Consider the following 24,854-nt stretch of genomic DNA (forward strand, 5'->3'; position numbering starts at 1 on the left):
ACCAACTCCTTTCTGCTTTGTCCTTCTTTGCACCTGTGGACCTGAGAGGGCCATTTGGCCTAGTCTTCTGGTCACTAGATAATAAGCTTCAGGGTGAAGATGAACATGTTTATTCTTTTATTCAACAAATATTTACTGAACACTTACTACAGTGCCAGGCACTATTATAGATGCTTCACAAAGCAGCAGAGCAGAAGGATAGGAAGCATTGAGATCCCAGATGGCATCACTAAACATTGAAACAGCTTTAACTTCCCACCTCCAGACTTCATGAACACCCTTTTCTTTAAGCTACTTTTTCTGTTTTATTATTTTCTTTTATTTTTAGGTGAATGCATTTCTTATTCATACAATGATGTTCAACTACTTTTTTTAAAGCCTAGAATTTTAAGTGAGGCTGACTCAAGTAGTCCTTTTTCATTATCAGAATATGTTTGAATAAGATTGTTCTTATTTCCTTAAATGTTGAGAAGAATTTACTGATGAAGTATCTAGGCCTGGAGTTTGTATTGCTTTAATCACAGATTCAATTTCTTTAATAGATACAAGACTATTGAGATTTCTCTTTTTAGTCATTTTTTATAAATCGTGTTTTTCAAAAAATGTGTCCATTTTATTTAAACTCAAATTTTTTATGTTTATTATGCTTTTAATGTTTGTAGTTAAGTCCCCATTTTTATACTTGATATTAGCAAGTTGTATATCCTTTCTTATTTTTTTCTTGATTAGTCTTTCTTGGGGTTTATCAATTTTTAAAATCTGTTTTCAAATAACCATCTTTTTTTTGCCTTTGTTAATTTTCTGTAGTGTATGTTTGCTTTCTATCTTATTCATTTCTGCTCTTATCTTCTTTTGGGTTTAATTTGATGTACTATTTTTCAGCCTAGTTTCTTGAGAAGGAAGCTTATAGTTTTGATATTTAACCTTTCTTTCTTTCTAATATATGCATTTAAAGTTACATGAAAATGATAAAACACCGATGAAGGAAATCAAAGGTGACACAAACAAATGGAAAACTATGCTGTGTTCATGGACTGGAAGAATTAATATTGTTAAAATGACCATACCACCCAAGGCAATCTACAGATTCAGTGCAATCCCTATCAAAATACCAGTGGCATTTCCTTAGAACTAGAACAAATAATCATAATATTTGTATGGAATCACAAAAGACTTTAAATAACCAAAAAATCTTGAGAAAAAAGAACAAAGCTGGAAGTGTCATGCTGCCTGATTGTGAACTAAATTACAAAGCTACAACCATGAAAACAGTATAGTACTGGGGGGAGGGTATAGCTCAGTGATAGAGTGTGTGTTTAGCATGCAAGAGGTCCTGGTTTCAATCCCTAGCACCTCCATTAAAAAAGTAAACCTTACCTACCTCCCCCAAAAATAAAAACAAAACAAAACAAACAAAAAAACAGTATCGTACTGGCACAAAAGCAGAGACATAGATCAATGGAACAGAATTAAGAGTTTAGAAATGAACCCACACTTATATGGTCAATTAATTTACAACAAAGGAGGAAGAATATACAATGTGGAAAAGACAGCTTCTTCAATAAATGGTCTTGAGAAAATTGGACAGCCATATACAAAAGAATTAAAGTGGGCTACTTACATAAAAATCAAGTCAAAATAGATTGAAGGCTTAAATGTAAGACCTGAAACCATAAAACTTCTAGAAGAAAACATAGGTAGTATGCTCTTTGACATCAGTCTTAGCGATACATTTTTGGATATGACTTCTTATGCAGGGGAAACAAAAGCAAAAATAAACAAATGGGACTACATCAAACTGAAAAGCTTCTGCATATTGAAGGAAACTATCAACAAAATGAAAAAATCTGCCTACTGAATGGGAGAAGATATTTGCAGTTGATATATCTGATAAGGGGTTAATACACAAAATATACAAAAAACTCATATAACTCAACGTCAAAAAAAACAAGCAACCTGATTAAAAAATGGGCAGAGGACCTTAATAAATATTTTGCCAAAGAGGACAGCAGGCACATGAAAAGATGTTTAACATCACTAATCATCAGGGAAATGCAAATCAAAACCACAACGACATATTATCTCACATCTATCAGAAAGGCTATTAGCAAAAACACAATAAATAACAAGTATTGGTGACAATGTGGTGAAAAGAGAAGACTTGTGCACTGTTTGTGTGTGTGTGTGTGTGTGTGTGTGTGCGCACTGTTGATAGGAATGTAAATTGGTGCAGCCACTAGGGAAAACAGTATGGAATTTCCTTAAAAAACTGAAAATAGAACTACCATACAACCCAGTTTGAACTACTGGGTATGTTCAAAGAAAATGAATGCACTAATTCAAAAAGATATATGCACCCTTATTTTACTGCAACATTATTCACAATAGCTAAGATATAAAAGAAACTTAAGTGTTTATCAACAGATGAATGGATAAAGAAGATATGATACATACATATATGTGTATATATATATATACAAACTCATACATAAATACACACATAATGAAATACTACCCAGCCATAAAAAAGAATGAAATCTTGCCATTTGTGACAACATGGATGAACCTGGAGTATATTATTCTAAGTGAAATAAGTCAGACAGAGAAAGACAAATACTGTGTGATTTCACTTATCCATAGAATCTAAAAAACAAAACAAATAACAGAACAGAAGTAGAGCCATAGATACAGAGAACAAACAGGTGGTTGCCAGAGGGGAGGGGGCTGGGTGGATGAGAGAAATAGGTAAGGGAGATTAAGAAATACACACTTCCAGTTGCAAAATAAATGAGTCATGGGTGTGAAATGTAGAGTGTGGGGAACATAGTCAGTAATTATGTAATACATTTATACGGTGACAGATGCTAACTAGGGTTATTGTAGTCATCATTTTGAAACGTATAGAAGTAATGAATCACCATGTTGCGCACCAGGAACTAGCGTAGAGTTGTAGGTCAATTATACTTCAAAAACAAACAAACTCTTCGACATAGAGATCAGTATTGTGGTCACCAGAGGTGGAGGTAGGAGGAGGGGGAATTGGATGAAGGTAGTCAAAAGGTACAGACCTCCAACTATAAGACAAGTAAGTACTGGGGATGTAATGTACAAAGTGATAAATATAATTAACACTGTTGTATGTATATATGGAAGTTGCCAAGAGAGTAAATCCTAAGGGTTCTTGTCACAAGGAAAAATGTTTTTTCTATTTCTTTAATTTTGTATCTATAGGAGAAGATGAATAGTCACTAAACTTATTATGGTAATCATTTCATGATATATGTAAGTCCAATCATGTCAGATCTTTATGCTGTACACCTTATACAGTGCTGTATGTCAACTATAGCTCAATAAAACTGGAAGAAAAAAAATATATGAGGGGAAGATGAGGTGGGAGTAGGAAGATCAGATGGAAAGATTAGTACATGAAAAGAAGGCAAAATAACAGAGATTAGGGAGAATTTCTGGGATGGCTGGAAAGGAGAAACAAAGAAGCCTATGGAAGGAAGTATCATCCAGATGATGAGAATGGTCTGGGGGAAGGTGGCTGCGAAGAGGAATATTAAAGTTAGGCGGACCAACCGAGAGGTTATTGCATTAATCAAGGTGAGTGGTGATGGTGGACTGAACTAAGTAGTAATAAAAATGGAGAGAAGAGACAATTTGGGGAGTTGGTTAAAATACCACGATCATTTTTATCACATACTTTTCTTTTCTAATGGTGATTTTTCTCTCTGGAATGCCTGCTTTGTTCTAGTTTATTGCTTGTTTTAATGTAAGACTTACAGAATGTATTGTTCAGGTCTATGGTGAGTCTCAATTTTACTGAGTATCTGCAGCAGTTGTGGTTAATGCTGTTTCTACCCTTATGTAGTTTCACATACTGGTTGCCTTTCCAGTTAGAAAGGAAACTCCTGAAGAGCAGAGGTCATGTTTTATACTCACTTGATATAACAGGATGTAACATTTGAAAATTTTGACTAAGGCACGTAAAGTCAATAGGTATGTTTTCTAGAGAGGTTCCAGATAAAAATGTAAAATTTCAAAGGATATGTGTCAAAACCGATCACATGATTTACCTACATTGAGTGTCAAAGAATAGCATTGAGAAGAATTTTAAAGAAAATTTCTTTGGAGAGAGCTGGACTGGGATTCTAACTTTCCCCAAAGGGGCAGAATGAGGTACCTTCACCTTATCGTAAACTCAGTGCAAGGGATTTATTAGGAGTCCTTACCGAACTTGATATGAAAGTAGGATACGGAGAAGACCAGAGTCTTCCTCCTGTTTGAGAAACCTAAAAGACATCAGTCTGGTTTGCTTGAGATGGATGAACTGGAGGAGTGTGCATGTCTTATATCAAGGGAATCTCAAGTGAGAAGTTCTCAGAAATTCTTATTTTTCTAAGAATCTGCTGAACAGCTTGTAAGAGTCAGTGTTAGTCACCAGAGTGCAACATCATTTTATTATAGTACCAATTAGGTGAGACTTTTCCTGCCCGTCCTAATCTCTCCTCTCTCTTCAAATACCCTTTGGCCCGGGAAGAAGGGATCACAACTAGGTTAGCAAAATGGAGAAGGGGGGATACGAGGAACAAGAACTCCCCGTCCCCTCCCTTCTGACCCCCTACCCATCAAAAGCCTTATAGGAGGAGGTGGGGAGGAGTTTTAATTCTAAATCCAATTTGAAGTTTTGATTATTGCATGTAATTAATTAGATACTCAATTATGATTTTGAGACTGTGTTTTCAACCTGAAAGGACAGTTGTATTTGTATTACCTGAGTGATCAGAAGAATCATGGGACTTTTGAGTTTTCATCCCAGTCAAAGGAAGAACATTCCTCACAATTAACCTTTAAAGGGAGAGTGTGAAACAATGTAAAGTTGCTTGGTGATCACACCTCTTGAATTCTGTTTGGTAAACTAGCGGTTAAGCTTTGTCATTCCCAGAGGGCTTGCTGGTGCAATCCTGAGCAGTAAAGGGAAAGGCACCATGGTGTGGTATTACTAGCCTTCTGCTATGGCTTAGCTATGCGATTTTGTGAAACACACCTAATTTCTACAAATCATTGTTTCCTAATCTGCAAAATAAAGTGAGCACATATTGCCTTTTTCAGTATGGTTGGCTAGAAAGATCAAATAAGATCGCACACTTGAAAAAGTTCCTAAATTCCAGTAGGTACTCAAAATTAATTAAGTTCTTGATGATTAAGGTAGCTTGACTAGATGGTATTTTGAAAGCTCATAAAACCTCTCCCCTTTGCCCATGGACTGAGCCATCCTAGACCTAATAGCCAAATAAGAACAATTGAAGAAGAAAACTCCAGAGAAAGATATTCCCCAGATCCCCCAGGGCCCCTTCCTATTCCTGACACTGCCAGGATAATCTGTTCTGCCTGAGTATTCTTAATGTTTATCACCACTTATAAAAGCCATTGACAACTTAGCACTAATGCAAGTTTTCTTCCCTCATCAGTTTTTCAGCGCCTTCTCCAACATGAGTGTTGAATTACTGGCCAATTACTTGGAAATGAAACTGAGCCCAAGAGAGTCAGTGAATTACTAAGAAAATCATTTACAGAAGGAGGTAGTGTCAATGGAGAAGTTTGCTTGAAAAAGCGTCTTCATTTTTCTCATAGAAAAGCTAGGAAAGAAGAAGAGAGTGTAAGGTAGAGACTGAAGGATGACTTTCCTTGTCAAAAACAAGGAACATAGTTCAAGCGTCTCATGGACAATACAGTATCTGTCTGTGGTTATGGATGGGATCTCCCTGACAAAGCCACTAGGAAACTGGCTGCCGCTAGTTGAAAATGGTTCTAGCAAAGCTTGAATGTGGCATTGCTCTGTTGTTCAGAATAAAAAAATAGAGGCATTCGTGTAGGAAAAGGGGCCGTAAACTCTAAGGGATGCTTGAATTTCTGCAGGAAACCATTCCTTTTCTACTCCCCAGAGTGTTTCAAATTTCATTTTCAGTTTCTTGAAATCAGTGATGATGTTTTCTACCACCACACCACATCTCTCTGCTTTTCCTCCTGTGAGTAGTGCCATTTAAAAGAATATAAACCACCTCTCTCATTGCTTCCTAGGAGCTTCTGCTCTAAAATGATCCTGGTATTCAAAGACTAGTGAGAGGATAAGTACACTATGTAACAGAGTGGATCAAGGAATGGAAATGATGGTTAGAAAGCTTATTAATTATCCTGTGTTCAGATGTTAAAAGTGTTACACACACACACACACACACACACACAAGAATGGGGGAGGAGCAGAGGGCAGTACAACTGCTATTTTAGTTGGTGTAGAGATAAGATGTTATCTAAAGCCAAAAGAAAAAATAATGCTCTTTAAGTATAATATTCAAAGTTCTAACAGTAATGAAGAAAGGACTAAAGAATAAGTTAACTCTACAAACTAGGAGGGGTGAGAGAGGATGTAGAATTGAGTTAAAGTCCTTTATATTTTGTGGTGAGCAATCAAAAGATGCTGTCTAAATTCAACAAGTCAAGAAACAGATGTGTAACATATTTTCTTGGTAATGGAAGTGACTATCTTTGGTTATAGACACAAAAGCAGTGGCCTCCCTAGGGGCTGAAGCAAGGCTTCAAGGGGCACCACGGAGCAAAATGTACAGAGGAGGTGGCCTCTGCTCTCTCCCCATCCCGTTCAACTGGAACAATGCTGCTTTTGATCTTTTTTACATCTTGGGTTACAGTGAAATATTTTACTGAAAAAAAAAAAAAAAGATTCCTTGCTTTTAAAATGTTTGGAAAACATCATTTAGGACAAGGTGCATCCGTCAAAAAGATTTGGATTAAAAACCTAAATTTTGGTAGGGCCAAAGAAATTACAGAGAAAGATAAGGGGTTTTATAGTATAATACGTATCCTTATGATCAGTCCTTTGAAAATAATCCTCTGCCCCTGACGAGTTGCCCCAGAGACCATAATTACCCACATGTTCAGCCACAGAATTCTGCACCAACAGTGAGGAGCTCACTAAAGTTTGGCTGGTTTAAATTTGGGTTCTTAGGTCCTAGACTCTGGGATTTGAACTGAGTCAGTATATACTTAGGAGCTAAGGTGTGGCTTTGTCATTTTGCAGGGAGACAATAAAGAAGTAGAAGAAAGCAAAGAGGAGGTGAGAAGGTATTAAAGTGCACCAGAGAGGCAAATGTCCTCTTCTTTGCATTTCACAGTTCCCCATCCCTGATGAAACTATTGGATTCCATTATCCTCGATCTTTCCAATAAAACTTCATTATGTTTGTCAAGTGTGCATGGGTTTCTTTTCCTTGGAACCAAGAAGGAAAGAAATAAAGAGAGAGAGGCTTGATTAAGGTATAAAAGAGAACTCATAGAACTTTGGGGAGAGAATCTAGGATGATCTGAAAGTGAAAGGAGCAGTTAATAAAATTAGGACAAGAGAAATTCAGAGAGGCTCAGATGACTGACATTGAAAAGGCACAGCCCGTGAACACTTGCCCGGTAACTTAGTTGCTGGAGCTCAGAGACCCTGCTGAGATGAGGATCTGGTGACCAGGAAGACCTAAAACCAAAGAGTCTATTAAGGGCATGGACAAAGAAAGACTCTGCTTTCCTAGGGACAGAGAGAACCAAGGGAAGTACCTTACCAGTGGATTGAGGTTAGAAGTCGAGAGAAATAGATAAGGAAGGTGCAGCTACAGGTAGAGCCAGCTGACTGGAAGTGGTGATAGGAAGCCAGGGGTGACTAGCATGGACTGAGTAGTGCTTGAATCTATCAAATTAACTGCATTAAGAAAACTCTTTTTAAGTAACTTACCTAATTTGAACATGGATTTTATCATGACGTTCCTATAAAAACGTAGTGATAAAATAGTTTAGTAAACCAGATGCTGGTGCCACCTGGTTCCACGAATCAGACTTAATTTAACCATCTACAGCTTCCAAGTTTCATCCCCAAACCCATCAAGGTTCTTGGCAGAAGAAGGGTCCCCTGGTTAATAAGCTCTATCCAGGAGGAGCTACAAGGATAAGCAGGAAACATTTGCTCTCCTCACAAGTGCTGCAGCAGAGTGAATTATTGAGGGGGGCGGGGTGCATTATAAAAAGGAATATTGAAGGCATAAAAGACACATCTCAGTATTTCTGTGTATAGGAAAAGTTGCTGCAATACAACACCACGTACCTCTGAGAAATTTTCTTTTTGCCTTCCTGGACTCTCATTTCTCTGGTGATAGTGAAGACACCAGAAGGGCTGGCATGCAATTTCTAAAAGGATCTGGCCCCTGGCCCAAATTCTTGAGATAATTACCTACAATGCAGATTTGTTGATCAGGTACCAAATATTTACCATATTGAGGAAGACCACTGCCTTTTGAGAGGCAGATGTAGAGTAAAACAACATCTTTATTACTTTTAGAAAATCATGAACATAATACATGCTCCTTCATATTCATTAAAACCTAGTGCAGCTTTTCTAATCCATGGATTTATAGAGTCCTGTAAATATCCTACACTAATATCAATCCCGTAAGCACCATAAAGAAACATTTGATTCAACCTTGGAAAAAGGTTTCCCTCCTCTGAATAGAAGAAAAGAAACTCCTTGTATTTCTTACTTGGCTGTCACAGCGTATTTGCACACACCTATTTATTTTAAAGCATTTGCCTTTTGCCCTAAAGGTACATTTTCTTTTGAAATCAGTTTGTTTCCCTCCACACTCTTATTATTTTGACCAATACATGCAGTTGTTCAGCAAAACGTTCAAAAGTGTAGGTGGTGTTGGAGAAATCATACGATTAAATGGATAAACAATCTGTGAAATTGCAATTGTGTGCTATATACTTTTCATATTCCATGTTCTTACCTAGTGCCATGGCTCTTCTAGAAGGATATTTGCATTATTGTTCTTGGGAATAAGAATAGATTAGAATTTGCTGTTATGTAACAGTGATCCATTACTACGTAGTGGCTTTCATGCATCATAACCAGGTTCCAAATGGACTTTGGCTCTGTGGTCCTCACTGTAGAGATAAGACGCCAATCTGTTATACCAAGATTTTGCCTCCTGTGATTCACAGACAACCTGCCTGAGAATTCTGTAAATATCCCACACTAATGTCAATTGCATAAGCACTATTAAAGAAACATTCAATTCAACCTTAGAAAAAGGTTTCCCTCATCCCAGATCTACTACATCACAATCTTACCATCCCAGCTATCCACCAGTTTGTCCACTCTTTGAAGCAGCAGTTCTCAAATGTGTCTGTGTATTGGAAACATCCGAGGAGATTTAAAGCATAATGATGCCTAGTTCCATCTCTAGAGACAATGAGTCAATTGGTCAGTGATGTGGCCTGAGCATCAAAGTATTTGAAATCTCCCTAAGTGATCCTAATATGTAGGCAAGGTTTAGAGTCACTGCTCTAGGGCTCCTTAGACTAGGGGAAGGGAGCCTGATTATTTCAGTGTCACTGCCCTTCATTGCCCTTGGCTATGGGGCTCTCTGAAAGAACTAGTTCAGGGATATATTGATGTGCAAATACCACGGGAAGCACTTAATTTCTCACTCTTAGGAGGAGCAGATTGTTTTCATCTTCCGAAAAAGGTTTCCTTAGCATTAATTATCTTTGCTATTATAGGTCACTCAGCCTCAATCCCCCCTAAAGTTCTACAAGAGATATTAGGAGTAAGAGGATACAAAGAGTTAAGTCTAAGAGGATGGCCTGTTTATAAGCACACTCCAGGCTCCACAGCCTCTGGACTACACACATACCTTATATGATATACTAAGCACAAAATGTAAAGAAATAGTAGGTACACTTTGATATTGTTGACAAAAATTCTTAACTCTTTTGACTCTTCTCCCTTTTCCTCTGCCTCCCTCCAAAGTTCAAAAAGACAAATCCCAAGGGCCCCTCTTCCAGCTTCTCACTATATTTTCTGCCATCTTGCCTTGCTTAAGCTTCTCTGTCTTTGAAATGCCTTTCTTCTTATTCTTCCTCCACCTGGCGAACTCATTACATTGTGCAATTTTCCCAAATAGTCCTCCCTCTAAACAGAATTAACTGATTGTTTTTACATGCTTACACCTCATCTCGAACCTATTTTAATGGCAATTCTTACCAAATTGCGTTATAGCCAGTTATTTTCACAACTGTGGTCTCTGCCAGATCAATCCAACGAACATTTAATGAGTGGTCATGAGTGCCAGGCCTTGGGTTAAGCAACACAAAGATGAATCATATTCTCTCTACCTTCCCTGCCTTTTAGGAGCCCAGTCTTCAGTGGGGAAGATAAGTAAATCATTACCATATCCCTGGATAGATGCCATAAAATATAGATCTATAATAAGAAGGAGAATTAAAATTCTAAATGCTTAGGGCTGTTGTTTAAGGTAGAAATAATTTCTGGATGTCAGAATCATCCTCACCTGTAAAGGAAAGCTGCATTACTTGGATAAAAAGTTAACCTTTGCCAAAGTGCTCTTTCAGAAAAGTCTCATCAGTACAGTTGGAGACAATATTCTGGCTATGATTAACTACTTGTCACCTACAAAATGGTTATTGTTATGATGTCATGAGCTGTGTAGAACCCTTCTAAATTTTTGTGCTACCTCCAAAAGGTTGGATAAATTTCTATGATTGCAAGGTATAAATCCCCAGGTATAGGAGGAAAAAAACAAAACAAAACAAAAAACCACTGGGATATGAATTTATTACATCTGAATCTGAACCTAGGCTCTATTGTTTATTAAAGTGGCTAAGTTACTTGCGTTCTCTGAGCATCAATTTCTTTGTAAAATGAGGGTAAAAATAGATGCCTCACATGACTGTATGGATGATTAAGTAAGATGGTGCATGTAAACCACTTAGCACAGTGCCTGGCACATAGAGAGAACTCAGTAAATGTTGGTTTCCTTCTCTGATTTTCCAAAAATTAACAAAGAACAGGTTCGTCAGGTTGGTCCAGGGCCAGAAGGAAAATGCTACAAGGACTTCTGGAGCAGATATCAGTCACTTGCTTCTCCTTTGATCTGGCAAGTAGTACCATTTCACAACTTGCTGAGCTCATCCCATAGCTGAAGAGTTACTTTTCAACCCTGATTCCCTCTCCAAGTTTAGATTCAGGCCACTTGGGTTCAGAGTTTCCTGTGCCCAGGATGAGCAGGATTTGTGGCCTTCCTTCTCCTGTGCTGAGCTCCCAAGGCTGGCAGCCAGAGGAGCTCTCGTGATTTCTTTTATTCAACATCACACAAGGCAGCCTGGAGAGGAGAAAGAAGGTTGTCTCATCGGCAGTTCAGTAAATAACTCAGGGCTGGGCAGAGAGCAAGGACTTGTAAAATGGAAGAGGAAGAGCTTTCTAATTTGTCTCTGGCTCCCCTCAAACCCTGAGCAATCTGTTCCTGTTTAAAACAAAAAGCAAAACATGTTTCCTCAAACTGGTTTAAGAGAATAGTGATGACTAAGGCAGTATATTCATTTCAGCTGTCACAGGAGTCATGGATTCCTGGATTTTACAAAAATTCTCCTGTATTTAAAAAAAAAATACTGTGGTTCCCTTCCTAGGGATTCTTGAAAAGAAATTCTTTTTTTGGACATTGAGATGTCAGGGGAGCAAGTTCTCAATTCTGAAACGTTTCCTTGTTCATAAGGATTAGAAAAGTTTGTTGAGAAGAACACAAACCTCAAGATGGCTGAGCAAGGTTAAAAAAATTAATAAGAGGACAAATGGAAATTACTTTCACTTGTTCAATAAATAATGTACCTATTGTGTTCCAGGGGTGGACTATAGATACAATTCTGGGTTAACAAAGCTGAACAAGAGGTACCTGACTCCTCTTCTTCCTTAACAGCCTAGGGGGCAGCAGACAAGTAGACACATTACAGTACAGTGTGGTAGAGACCCTGATGGTAGAAGTACAGGGCTGCAAAGGAGAGGACTCAGCGATGCAAAGAATGAGCAGAATTTAGCCAGATGAAGAGATTACGGGTGCAGGGTTCCAGGTAGAGGGAATAGCACATTTTAAGGCTTAGAAATAAGAGTGGAGTGGATTTGAGGAATTACACTCATGGCAGTGTATCTGGATCACAAATGTAGCAGGAGGAGTAGCTGGACATGCAGTTGGCAAGATACCTTTGTCTTCCTTTCAGCAACTTGATGCTGGTAAGGTGTGGATTTAGGATTGAGAGGAAGGTAACCCCCCCTGCAGAGTTTGGCTATTGGCTTGAACCAAAGCCACTTTAACAGAAACTTGCCAAAAGAGGTGTGTAACATGGTTCCTTGTTTCCCATTCCCATTCCTTGTTTCCAAAGGAAATTCAAGGGATGCTGGATGGGGCTAGATTGAGGTATTCCTCAGCCCATTTGCTAAATATCAGAACATCATCTCAAGTCTCAACTCCTGGGATATTGGCATCCTTGGCAGATGCAATCCAGTGTTTAATGTATCAACTAATAAATGGAAGATGAGGGGGACTGTGATGGAAATGGCTCCTATCAGCTTCCTGAGCACTTAGCTGGTGATTGATAATTATCAATTGTCTTTGACTTGTCTGTATGTGTTCAGGGATTAGGAGGCAAGAAGAAAACCAGAATAGATCTTTGGATGATGAGCAACTCAAATGCTGATTAGAACAACTGGACGTGTGGCCATTTTAATACTTGCTACATTAAAAATGCAGCCATGGGATTTTTTTCCATTAAAAATATAATTCTTCCTAGGACACTCACAAATAGTCATCTTAAAAATTGTCATGAAATCAGAAAATCAGAAATACTTCAGGGGTCTTCTGGTCCGACAGCTTTATTTTGGCAAGGAGGCTTTGGAGATGATGTGAACTGGTGCATCGTTTGGCTCCTGCCTCAGGGCTTTTACACTTGCTGTTCCCTCTGTCTCCCAGCTCCACTTTGTTGATCACCTCATTATTAAGGATTCTGCTCAGTATTTATTGAATTCCCTAATTAAAATAGCTTCTGACCAATTTTTCTAAATACGTTTACCTGTTTTATTGCATACACATTTTCTGAATATTTTGTTTTCTTGGTTATTGACTGTCTCTTTCATTAGAATTTAAGTAAGAATTTATCTTAATTATTGCTTTGTCCCCAGCATTTAAAACAGTGCCAGGAAAACAGTAGGACTTAATAAATATATTTTTTAAATTTATGAATGAATGAAACCTAGATCTGCTAGGTTATTGACCTATTACTCCAGCACTTCTCAAATTTTCATGTGCATATGAATCACCTGGATGGAGGTCTTGTAAAAATCCAAATTTGATTGAGAATGTCTTGAATTCTGAGATTTTGCATTTCTGAGAAGGTCTCAGATGATACAACTGATTCAGGCCCATGGACCATATTTCAAATACTCTACTGCAACTGTGCTCCTGAAGCAAGAGTCAACGAAGCTTTGGCAGAACCTTTTTCATAGTCGACTTAAACACATATGATTTAGTCTTAATTTTTTTTCTAAACAAGGAGTAGGGAGTTAAATTGCATTTTTTCCCAATATTTTATTGCAAAAATTTTCAAACATAAAGAAAAGTTGAAAGATTTTTTATAGTGAACCCACCACCTAGACTACACTATTAACATAGAACTACTCTTGCTTTTCACATTTCAATCCAGCTATCATCTTTCTATCCAACCTCAGTCTACACTGTATTCTGATGCATTTCAAAGTGAGTTGCAAACAGCAGTGCACTTCTTCCAAAACACTTCTAAGCTGAATTTTATTTTATTTTTTTGGTAACTTCTTTTTTATTGAAGTATAGTCAGTCTACAATGTTGTGTTACTTTCTGGTGTACAGCATACTGATTCAGTTACATATATATGTAACTGAAAAAAAATATTTAACTGATTCAGTTAATAATATAGATATTTATTTAATATAGTTAAAATATATGTATTTTTAAGCTGCATATTAAAAAGGGACTCTCTTTCTGGTTGGTGATCAAACTGTGGAGGCTATTCAGGAGAATTCTTTGTGAAGCTGGCCCCACATGTCACTTTTCCTATCCACATTCTTGATCTTTTCCTTCCTGAGGACACTGAAGTTAGTGATCCTAGAAATGTTAGACATATTCCATGTCTTTTGAAGGCATCCCACTATGATTTAAGCCCAAATCAAGTTTGCCTATAGGAATAACTTAAACTGTTCTGCAAAAGATAGAATAGAAGGAAACAATCGTTTATTTTTGGCTCCTTGGCATTTTTGATACAACTGAATGAAGGGTGCAAAGTTGAGATTTTCCTTTTAGACTAACAACTTCTTGAGGGCAGGGACCATTTCTTAATCATCATTGTATCTCCAGTGCCGAGGACAGTCTTTAGCACACAAAAAATGATAAATGTTTGCTGAAAGGATGACTGAGAAAGAATGAACACTTATAATGTAACAGCAAATTTCCTCCTTGATCTGTGTTGGTTCCAGTCCCTGTCAGACCCATCACTAACCAGAGCAGATTTTCTCAACCTCCACACCATTGATATTTGAGGCCAGATCTTTCTTTACTGTGGGAGGCTGTCCTGTACATTGTAGGAGGTTTAGCAGTGTCCCAGGCCTCTATTAACAAGATGCCTCCCAGTCGTGACAATCAAAAATGTCTGAAGACGTTGCTAAATGTCACCTAGGGGACAAAAATCACCCCTGTTTGAGAGCCACTGAGCTACAGAAATTGAAACCTCACAATCTGAGACTAGCTCTGCTCAGCCTCTAAGCTGATAAGGATAAGCTTGAAGACCTATTTAGAGTCAGAAAAATATTTTTATTCCCTAGGATTCATGTTGGAATTGAGAAATAGTCTGTGGTCTATATGCTTAAAATGCCTTGGATGAACCCTGAGTCCCTTCTAGTTCAACATTTTCTCCCAGGCCCCACTGCATGTACCCACTCTCTATGATTGGCTTCTGCCTTCGTTTCTGATCTGTACTCTAGTCTATGCTGGATTCAAACATAGTTCTGGTTCCTGATCCCTTGATTGAGAAGCTGATTCCTTGTCAGCTTCCCCTAGGGGTTGGACCCTGCTCAGTGCATAAGACATTGTTGCCTGAGTTGCTGTTTAAATCTGGAGGTTCTCACCTCCTTTGGCCTCTAAGTGTGTAACTGCTTTGACTATGTGTTACTGCCTAATGACTCCTATGGTGTTCCCTATCCTCCAGAGGGCCCATGGATACTACCCTACCCTGGATCCGACTTGGGTTTTCTAGATCCCTTGGGATAACATAATTGGCACCCTGGGCCACCTTCCTTTGGATCTAGCCGTACATTTTGTTTAGTTTCTTTTGCCCCAGGACCACCCATTCCAGCCTCTTACCCTTTCCTTGCCAATTTACTGAAAGTTCTGTCAGTCTTGATAGTTCATTTCCCCTGCCCACGTTAGACTCCCTCCTCACCAAGGACTAAAAGTTCAACAACTTCAGGGCGATCTTTTCAGCCTGTTTGACTTTTCTGGTCCTGTTAACCAGATTCTCCCACCCTCAGAGGCACCTCTTTTGTCTACTGCTTCTAACCATGAAAACTGCTAAAGAAAGACTCAATAATTAAATCGAAATGGCCCACAAACCCTTCTATTTCCTCCTTAGTCATTGTACATCAACTCTGTTGTCTGTTCTTCCTCTATTACCTACCTAACTCCATCCCCTAATGGTTGTTTCAAATATATTTCTTTATCTATAAACCCCCAAGCTTGCTTTCTTTACCACTGCAGACAGTGGTAAAGAAATGCTGACAATCTCTTTTCTTCACTGAGATTAGGCTATTTTTCATCTTCACTTTAACATATCCATGTTTCTTTGTCTACATTTGATTCTTCCTTCTAGGCTCAGCTAAGAAATAGCCTTTCTCTTCTCTCGCTTATGAATGGTTTTTTTCTGGACTTTAACCAGATTGAGAATCTGTATTTGTTTGACTTAGAATTGTTTCTTTATAGACTTGTGGGCAAAGTCCAATTACATCCTGCTTTGCCTCATCCAGAGTTGACAAAATGGGATCTCTTCCCTTCTGCAAGCTCTCTTTTTTGTTTTGCTGTGAAGGGGGGAGAGAAAATACAATGTAGTGTATTTATTAATTCAGCTGCTAATAATTTTTGACCTTTTCCCCCCTGGTACCTGCAGTAGACTGCTGGGTATATGGTACAAACTGAAATACTGAAATTACTCATCAATTGATAGATTAAAAGAATACATGACTCTCGTTCAGCTCCACTTATCTTTTCCCTTCAAAGAACAGCCATGTTCCTGGCATAGTTCATCTTGCCTGCCTAATTACCTTCATGCCTGATTTACCTTTTTCCCCCTCCTTTAATCAGTCATCAGTTTTCTCTGGTGCTTATGATTAGAAACTCTTTAGCCCACGAAAGGGCTCTTCTAGTTAAATCAGTTCCCACCAATTAGCTCTTATAATACAGTTCTTAAGACATGGGTAGAAACTTTATTTTTGCAGCCACCCACGGAAAATCCGTGTGGGTTTGCTTATACAGTGAGCAAATATTCAGCTCCTCGACAAAACAGGCCTTTTAATTCATAATATTTCCAGTCATTTTTCTTTGAGTGAATCATTCTTGCTTGGCTGCTTGGGCGGGGCTCAGTGATGGAGGGCTAATTTATTCATGTTGCTGGGCGAGCCGTTTAACCCCTCGTTACTCCAGCGGTGCTCCAGGCATCTCATCCGGCCCCTAATACTCAGGATCCTCCGCTGTTGGATTAGAAAATGAGCTGAGCAGGGATTTTCATGTGATAGCTAAGATATTTCTACTGTTTGTAATGTGGAATGGCATTAAGCATACTGGAATTCTGGAGACCTTGGGGTTAGTACTGAATCTGACAATAGTTGGAAATGAAAATGAAATCATCCATAATCTTTCTGTGTCCAAGTTTATCTTTTGAAAAATGAAGTTCCCTTTAGAGTAGAGATTTGGTGGTTCCTATGTTTTCAGTACTATTGTGAAGGAACTATTTTAGGGACTTTTCTTTATTCTTGTTGTTCTGTAATTTCACAATGACAGACCTTGCTATGGATCTTTATAAAGTCATTTTTTAGGCACTCTAGAAGACCCATCAATTTGAAGACACATGTTTTAGAATTTTTCCCACATCACCTGAGCCTGAGAATTTTAAAGGCGCTCACCCAAAGTCATATATCCTCAATGTATATGGAGGCCAGATTTAGAGAATATAGTTTGTATAAAAGATAAGATTGAAGGTAGTCTTGGAGAGGCAACATTTGAAGGGAAACTGGCTGAGAATTTTCCTGAATTAAAGAGAAACATGAGTTCTTGAATGGAAAGTGCATTTCAAGTTTCAAGTAACTTAAATAAAATAGGGGGTAGGAAGGGATAAATTGGGAGTTCGAGATTTGCAGAAACTATTGTACATAAAATAGATAAATGTGTTTCTACTGTATAGCACAGGGAACTATATCCACTATCTTGTAGTAACCTACAATGAAAAAGAATATGAAAAGGAATATATGTATGTATATGTATGACTGAAACATGCTGTACACCAGAAATTGATGTAACACTGTAAACTGACTACACTTCAATTTAAAAAAAAAAAAAAATCCACCTAAGGGTGAAACTGCAGAATATCAAGAATAAAGGGAAAATCTCAAAGACTACCTAATTCCAGAGAAAGATTACCTACCAAGAAAATTAAATTGCTAGTAGACTTCTCATCTGTAGTCATAGATTTCAGAGGACAATGAAGTGAACATCTTCAAAGTCCTGAGAGAAAAATAACTGACAACCTTCAATCCTATTCCCAGATAAATGGTTATCCAAGGGTAAGGATAAACTAAAGACATTTTCAGGCACAGATACCACCCACATATACTTCCTACAAAGCAACTATACTGTGTAGGTAAGAATACTCAGAAGGGACATGAGGAATGTAACAAACAACAGTGAACACAGAAGTTAAAGATACTGGTAAATCAAAAATAATATCATCTTGAGTTAAAAAACAAGAAACCAAAGCTAGATATTAGTAACTTTAAGATGGTGGGAAATGTTCACATATTCTAGGATCATTGTCTTGTTCTTTTGGAGGAGGGAGACATGGGATAATTTTAGACTTTGTTAGAAAAACATAAAGCTAAGTACATACGTTTAGGGAAACCAGAGAGAAATAGAGATACATATAGTGTTCACACCAACATAGAAAAACCTTACATTCTAACTGAAGACAGGAGAGGAGGGGGTGAAAAAAAAGACCACTAAAAGAGATGGATGAAGTAAGTCTAAGTGTGTAAGGAGTAACGATGGCTGAATGTATATTATTTTAATCATGGGTCCTATTTTATAGAGTTTTGGATTCCTCTAGATTTCCTGAGGGATAAAGGGCATGGGAGAGGATGGCAAGGGTGTAGACACCAACTATAATACCATTTACAACATAGTCTCAGACAGATTTCTAGGTTTTCTGTGTATAAGCTAGAAAAAAGCTTATATGAAAACTATTTTCATTTAATACTGAAAAGAAGAAGGAAATGCCTTTGCATTGCCTCCCAAACACATGGAATTTGGTGATGCCTCTTTTAATCTAGCTCTTTATACACAATCCATAGGTTAGGAAAACCAAATAGTATGCTGCAATTTTAGAGATTGTATCTATATTTACTATAATTATAGAGGTATTTAAAACTTTTGTATTTTGCAATTGGGAGAGAAAAATAGAAGGATTTCGGGTAATCAGTTGTTTTGGACACATCTTGAAGTTAAGTCAAAGCTATGTTTTGCTTGCCCGTAGCCAATCTGACTTCAAAAAGAGCAAGGGTTTTTGAAAGTTGGATATTTGCAAATATTCTAGATTCGATTGTTTAAGTTTCTCAGCCAGCTACTGACCTTCAAAACCCAGAAGATCAATAGGTTATGCTTTGCATTTACAGTGAGGTATAAATTCTCAATATAATCCCCTGTTTAATCACTTAATTAATAGCTGTTCTCTTCTCCAGGAATTATTAGTAACCTAAAAACCTTTTTCTTTTTTGCTTGAGCTTGCGATGCTTGAGCTTAAGTTTACTTTTTTTGTTCTCAAGTCAAATTGTAGGTCACTGAGTTATGAGTACTAGTATTCTTAGCAGTTCCCTATTTCAAATTTCTATTCTTCATAGAAGATGACACTGAGGGTCAAAGAGGAAATATAACTTTCCCAAGTCCTTGGGACTCATTAGCAACAAAGAGATTTGGCCTAAAACCTAGATAATTTGTGGATTGTCTTTTTAGAGCTCTTCTCAAAGTGTCCAAAGGAGGATGACAATTTTACAATTTAGGCCAAAAAGTTATTTTTTACTTCAACATTTAACAAATACAATTTTAATCGGTGACACATCCTAATGCTGAATTTAAAAAATCAGTAAAAATTCAGTGAAGTAATTTACTGATCAGTTTGTTGTGAACTATTGTGGCTACTGTCCAAACTGGCTAATTCACAAGAGGAAACTCATTTAGGAAATTCCTGGAATTAGACTGTTTTTTCTTAATATTGTGTAAAATAGTCAATTATCATTATTTTTTAATTATAAAATATTTAATGCATACAAATGGTTAGATAAAAATCTAATAGATGTTCATATTTTCACCACCAGATTTAATAAATATTTCACTCAAGTTATGGCTTTTAACTTCATCTATGTTAATATCATGATAATATACTTGTAAAGTACAATGTAAAATAATTATGATGTACTATTCAACTGTATAATTTCTTTCTCTATTCCCCAAAGATAATATGCAGGTTTTTTTCCAATTTATTTTTGTTTTCACAAGCCATAATGCAATTAACATCCTCATATACCTTATACATGTAACATTCTTAGTACACGTAGAGGAATTTCTTTTTCTGGGATATATAATCATAAGTAGAAGAGATGGCTCAAAATTCTTTCCTCAGTTTTATCAGATATTGTTCGGTTGTACCAATTTTCCCTCTCACCAGCACATATGAAAGTTCCTGCTTCCCCTATTCTCATATATCCTTGGAATTATTGAAGTTTATAGAGTGTTTGTCAGTCTTATGAGAATGAAGTGGTGTCTCGCAGTTTTAACTTGCATTTCTTTTCCTGCTGTTGTAGGTGATATTTTTATATGCTTTATTGCATTTAGCTTTCTTCCTGTGTGCATTGCCTGGCCATAGCGTTCCTCAATTTTCTACTGAGCTGTTTTTTTTTGTAAGTTGATTTGTCAACATTATTTATATATTTTGGGTACCTAGTCTTTACCTGCTATATATGTTGCAAGTACAAGTGTATGGTTTGTCTTTTCCTGTTTGATTATGATACCTTCTGAAATACAAAAATTTTATATTTTAATGAAGTCAAATGTATCAATCTTTAAAAAAAAAGCCTATCTTTTGTTTATTTTATTTACAAAAACCTTTCTTATGTTCTCCAATATTTTCTTAAACTTTGTTTTTCTTATTTAGGTCTTTAATCAATCTGCAATATAGTTTTGAACATGGTAGAGATAATTCTAATTTTACATTTTTCCATGTGGATAAATAGTTGCTCTTGTACTGTATATTTAATGTTCTATTACTTTCACCTTTTGTCAAATACCAAGTTTTCCTATATACATGGATATTTTCTTGGATTCTCTATCCTATTTCATTAGTCTTTAATAGTTATCCCTGCAAATACTCATGGTTTTTTAACTATAGATTTATAGTAAGTCTTGACAGTTGGTGGGACAGTATCATTCCTCCTTCTCTTCTTCTTTTCAAAATTGTCTTAGTTGTCTCAGCCTTTTATCTTTCCACACAAAACTCAGAATCAGCTTTATAACAATGCTGCTGAGATGATGATTGCATTGAATTTATGGGTTAACTTGAGAATGACCACTTCCATGATGTTAAATTTTCTCCACAAAAATCACATATTTTTCATTTATTTAGGCCTTCTCTTATGCTCTTTAAGATATTATTAACATTTTCCATATAAATATCTGAAACATATTTGGTTAGATGTACACTTAGGATTTTTACTCCTATAGTAAATGGGACTTTTAGAAAAACTGATCTTATATTTTCTGATTGATTACTGCTAGCACATGGAAACATTGCTAATTTTTTGTAGTGTATTGTCTATCTAGAAACCTACTTTTATTAATTCCAATGATTTTGTTTCTTCTTTTCCTATCCTTACATTTCTACTTTATTTTCTTGTTTTTTGTACTGTATAGATTGTCCAGTAAAATGCTCAGGCATCCATATCTTGTTTCTGACTAAACCAGGGATGCTTCTATTGTTTTCCTGTTAAGTATTGCTTGAGGTCTTTTTAATAGGTGTTTTTGTATCAGTTTAAGGAAATTCCCTTGTACTCCCAGTTTGTTATAATTTTTTTTAACTTTTTTTTTTAATTCAGTAGACTTATTGGAGGCCTTATAAGTTGTTTTAGGTATAGGTTTGGATTTACTTTTTTTTGTTTGTTTTAACCTAATTGGTATGTTGAGAATATGTAGGCTGAAAATATGATAGCTACTGACTCAGACCTTAGAATCAGGAGGAAATAAAGGGGAAACAAGAAACTAATTGCCAAAAAGTTCTATTGCATAAATGCTGAGACTAGGTTGAATCAGTGCATGCAGACCTTGGATACAGGAGTTTTGAAGAAATAGGTATAGCAGTTTAGTGAAGCCAGAAAGCCTGGTGCAATATATAGGGTTTGTGTTTATGAAAAGTAACGAATACAATGGAATACTACTCAACCATAAAAAATGATAAAATAATGCCATTTGCACCAACATGGATGGACCTAGAGACTGTCATTCTAAGTGAAGTAAGCCAGAAAGAGAAAGAAAAATACCATATGATATCACTTATATGTGGAATCTAAAAAAAACCCCCAAAAAACAGACAAAGGAACTTATTTACAAAATAGAAACAGACTCACAGACATAGAAAACCAACTTATGGTTACCAGGAGGGGAAGGGAGTTGGAAGGGATAAACTGGAGTTTGAAATTTAGAGATACTAACCAACATACATAAAATAGATAAAAAAGTTCATACCATATAGCACAGGGAATGAAATTCAGTATCTTGTAGTAACTTACAGTGAAAAAGAATGTAAGAAGGAATATATGTATTGTCATGTATGAGAAGCATTATGCTGGGAAGGCACACCTACTTAAGACAACAGGATCGCAAAAGTCTTCAAAGATCTTGTGCAAATGGCTTGGGTTAACTAGCTTGTTTGACTCCAAAACCTGTACAGTCATTATTACCTTCAAATAGAGGTTATGCTACAGTTAGTTCAGGTAACCCTCTTCGTGTGCACATGTGCCCCACTCCAGCCCTCTAGGAAAAACCATCATCTTTCCCACAGCTGTTGTCCTTCACTATGAAGTGGAAACAAAGATTAAAGGGTCTTGGTAACTCATTCCACTTCAAAAATACCTGCTAAAGAAAGTCCTCAACATAAAATCAGTGCAATTCCACAAATGTTTATTGACAGCCTGGTTTGTCAAATGTATTGTGTGAGTCATCATATGACGTATAAAGATGAAGAATTCCCAAAGACTTTACAATTTAATTGTAACAGGGAGCCAGTGGAGACTGAATTTGAAATGTTTGAAGCTGGGGTACTGCTATTTTGAAGTCGAATTAAGTTTTGGGTCATAAAGTGAGAGGCAGGAATTAGTCTTTAGGGAAACCTTTTTATTCACCTTGGGAGATACTGTTTTGCTTTTAGTCATGTAGATATAAATAATAGACCTCCCTACCTACTGCTTGGGGAGCTCTGAATGCAATGAAGAAATGTAAATGTACTTGCTTCAGACTGAGTTGTAAAATAATTTGTTAAGTAAATTGAGTATACTAGCACAACTGTACTCCAGCAGAACTGGATAACTTTTTCCTCGAAATCTGAATGAATGCTGCCTTATGGACAGAAATTGATTTTTCTTTGATTATTTGTGTGCAGATGTGTTTGCAAAAAAACTCTGTTGTTTATGAACTGCTTCCTCTTTTTTTTTTTTTTTTTCTGAGCGCAGAGTTAGACTATTATTTCCTAGCCTTCCTTACAATTCGTTGTGACCTTCAGACTGGATCTTGTCAAAATATGTAAGTGGAAGTGATGTGTGTCCCATCCAGGCCAAGGGGTCAAGGCTATTAAGAAGTGGAAAGGACTTCTCCACACTCTCTTCCTCCTTCCCCTTGATGGATTCAGTTGACAAAAAGTCTAGAGGATGGGAGAGTCCCAAGATGAAGGAAGCCTGGGACCCTGAACTGCCTCAAAGAAGAACATTACCTGCCGACCTGGAATGCTATCTTTGATCATTAAATGAATGGAAAATAAAGTGTATTTGCTTAAGTTTTTATCTTGTTTGTTATAGCAGCTCACAGGATTCTAACTCATTCAGTGTTCTTGTCTAAGCACTTATTCATGGCTCACTGGGGAACTCAACTTCTGCCACATACACGTATAGGCTTATCTTTTCCCTTAATATGTTAGGAGAGACTATGAGGAGGAATGGAGGTTGATTTGGTGCAGCAACACATGGGTTGAACCATTGATATCTCACCCTGGGCATTTTTTGAGGTAGAATAATTCAGACATTAGGAAATAAGATTTCAGAATATTATCAAAGATTCACTTCTCTGTTCTCTGAAGGTGATACACACCTAGTGGGTATGGAGTAGAATCTTTCTCAAGGGACTCCATGGTTTGACCATCAGTCACTCGGGGTGAGAAAGAGAGTGAATCTTAGATTAGGAGAGCTATAGTTTTGTTAGGCTTGGGCTTTTAGGGTGCAAAGGCCTGAGCCTGAAGATTTTTGTTGATGACTACTGAGTGTGACAAAACCATACAGAGGCCTGAGTTTTCAGATTGAGTTTAGCTTAGGGGTTCCATGGCTATATATATGAATTTTTTTTAATATTTCATTTTTATTTGATTTTTGTTCTTATTTTGTTCTCATGTAAAACACATAACATGAAATCTACTCTCTCAATAGATTTTTAAGTACATAATCTAGTATTGTTAACTATAAGCACAATGTTATGCAGCAGATCTGTAGAACTTATATATCCTGCACATCTGAAATTTTATATACACTGCTATCAACTTTCCCTTTATCCATCTCCCCAGCTCCTTGCAATTACCACTTTATTCTTTGCTTCTGTGAGTTTGACTACTTTAGATTTCTCATGTAAGTGGAATCCTGCAGTATCTTTCCTGTGATTGGCTAATTTCACATAGCATAATGACTTCAAGTTTTATCCATGCTGTCATATATTACAGGATTTCCTTCTTTAACACTGAATAATATTCCATTGCATGTCTGTATCATTTTTTTTTTTTCAAATCCATTCATCCATCATGGACATTTAGGTTGTTTCTACATCTTGGCTATTGTGAATACAGCCATAATAAACATGGGAGTACTAGTGTCTTTTCAATATCTTGATTTCAATTCTTTTGGATAAATACCCAGAAGTTGGATTGCTGGATCATATGGTAGCTCTATTTTTGAGTTTCTGAGGAACCTCCATACTGTTTTCAATAGTGGAGTGCACCATTTTTCATTCCTACCAGTAGTGTATTAGAGTTCTAATTTCTACACAACCTCACCAGCTCTTGCTGTCTCTTGTCTTTTGATAATAGCCATCTTAACAGGTATGAGGCAGTATCTCATTGTGCCTTTGATTTGCAATTCCCTGATGACTAATGACATTGAACATCTTTTCATATGCCTATAGGCCATTTGTTGGCCAATATGTATCTGTTGGTCATATCTTCTTTGGATATGACTGGATGTTCTAACAGCCATATTGTGTTATAGTTCCATTATTCTTTAAGCCTTCAGTGAAATATTGCTGAAAGTCACAGACTGGTCTCAGTTATATCGTAGGGAATCAGAGAGAAGAATGTTT

The 24,854-nt window shown here is 36.9% G+C and overlaps 1 long non-coding RNA gene across 1 annotated transcript in view; it reads left to right on the plus strand.

Annotated features, from left to right (window-relative positions):
* The window catches only part of LOC135321286 (uncharacterized), a 42,929-nt gene extending 19,648 nt beyond the window's left edge, over positions 1-23,281 (plus strand). The window contains exon 4 of the long non-coding RNA XR_010380885.1: positions 22,973-23,281. This is a non-coding gene — a long non-coding RNA (uncharacterized LOC135321286). The remainder of the gene's footprint in view (positions 1-22,972) is intronic.
* Positions 23,282-24,854: the final 1,573 nt, after the last annotated feature.

Source organism: Camelus dromedarius, chromosome 5 (genome assembly GCF_036321535.1).
Source record: "Camelus dromedarius isolate mCamDro1 chromosome 5, mCamDro1.pat, whole genome shotgun sequence".
Lineage (NCBI taxonomy): Eukaryota > Metazoa > Chordata > Mammalia > Artiodactyla > Camelidae > Camelus > Camelus dromedarius.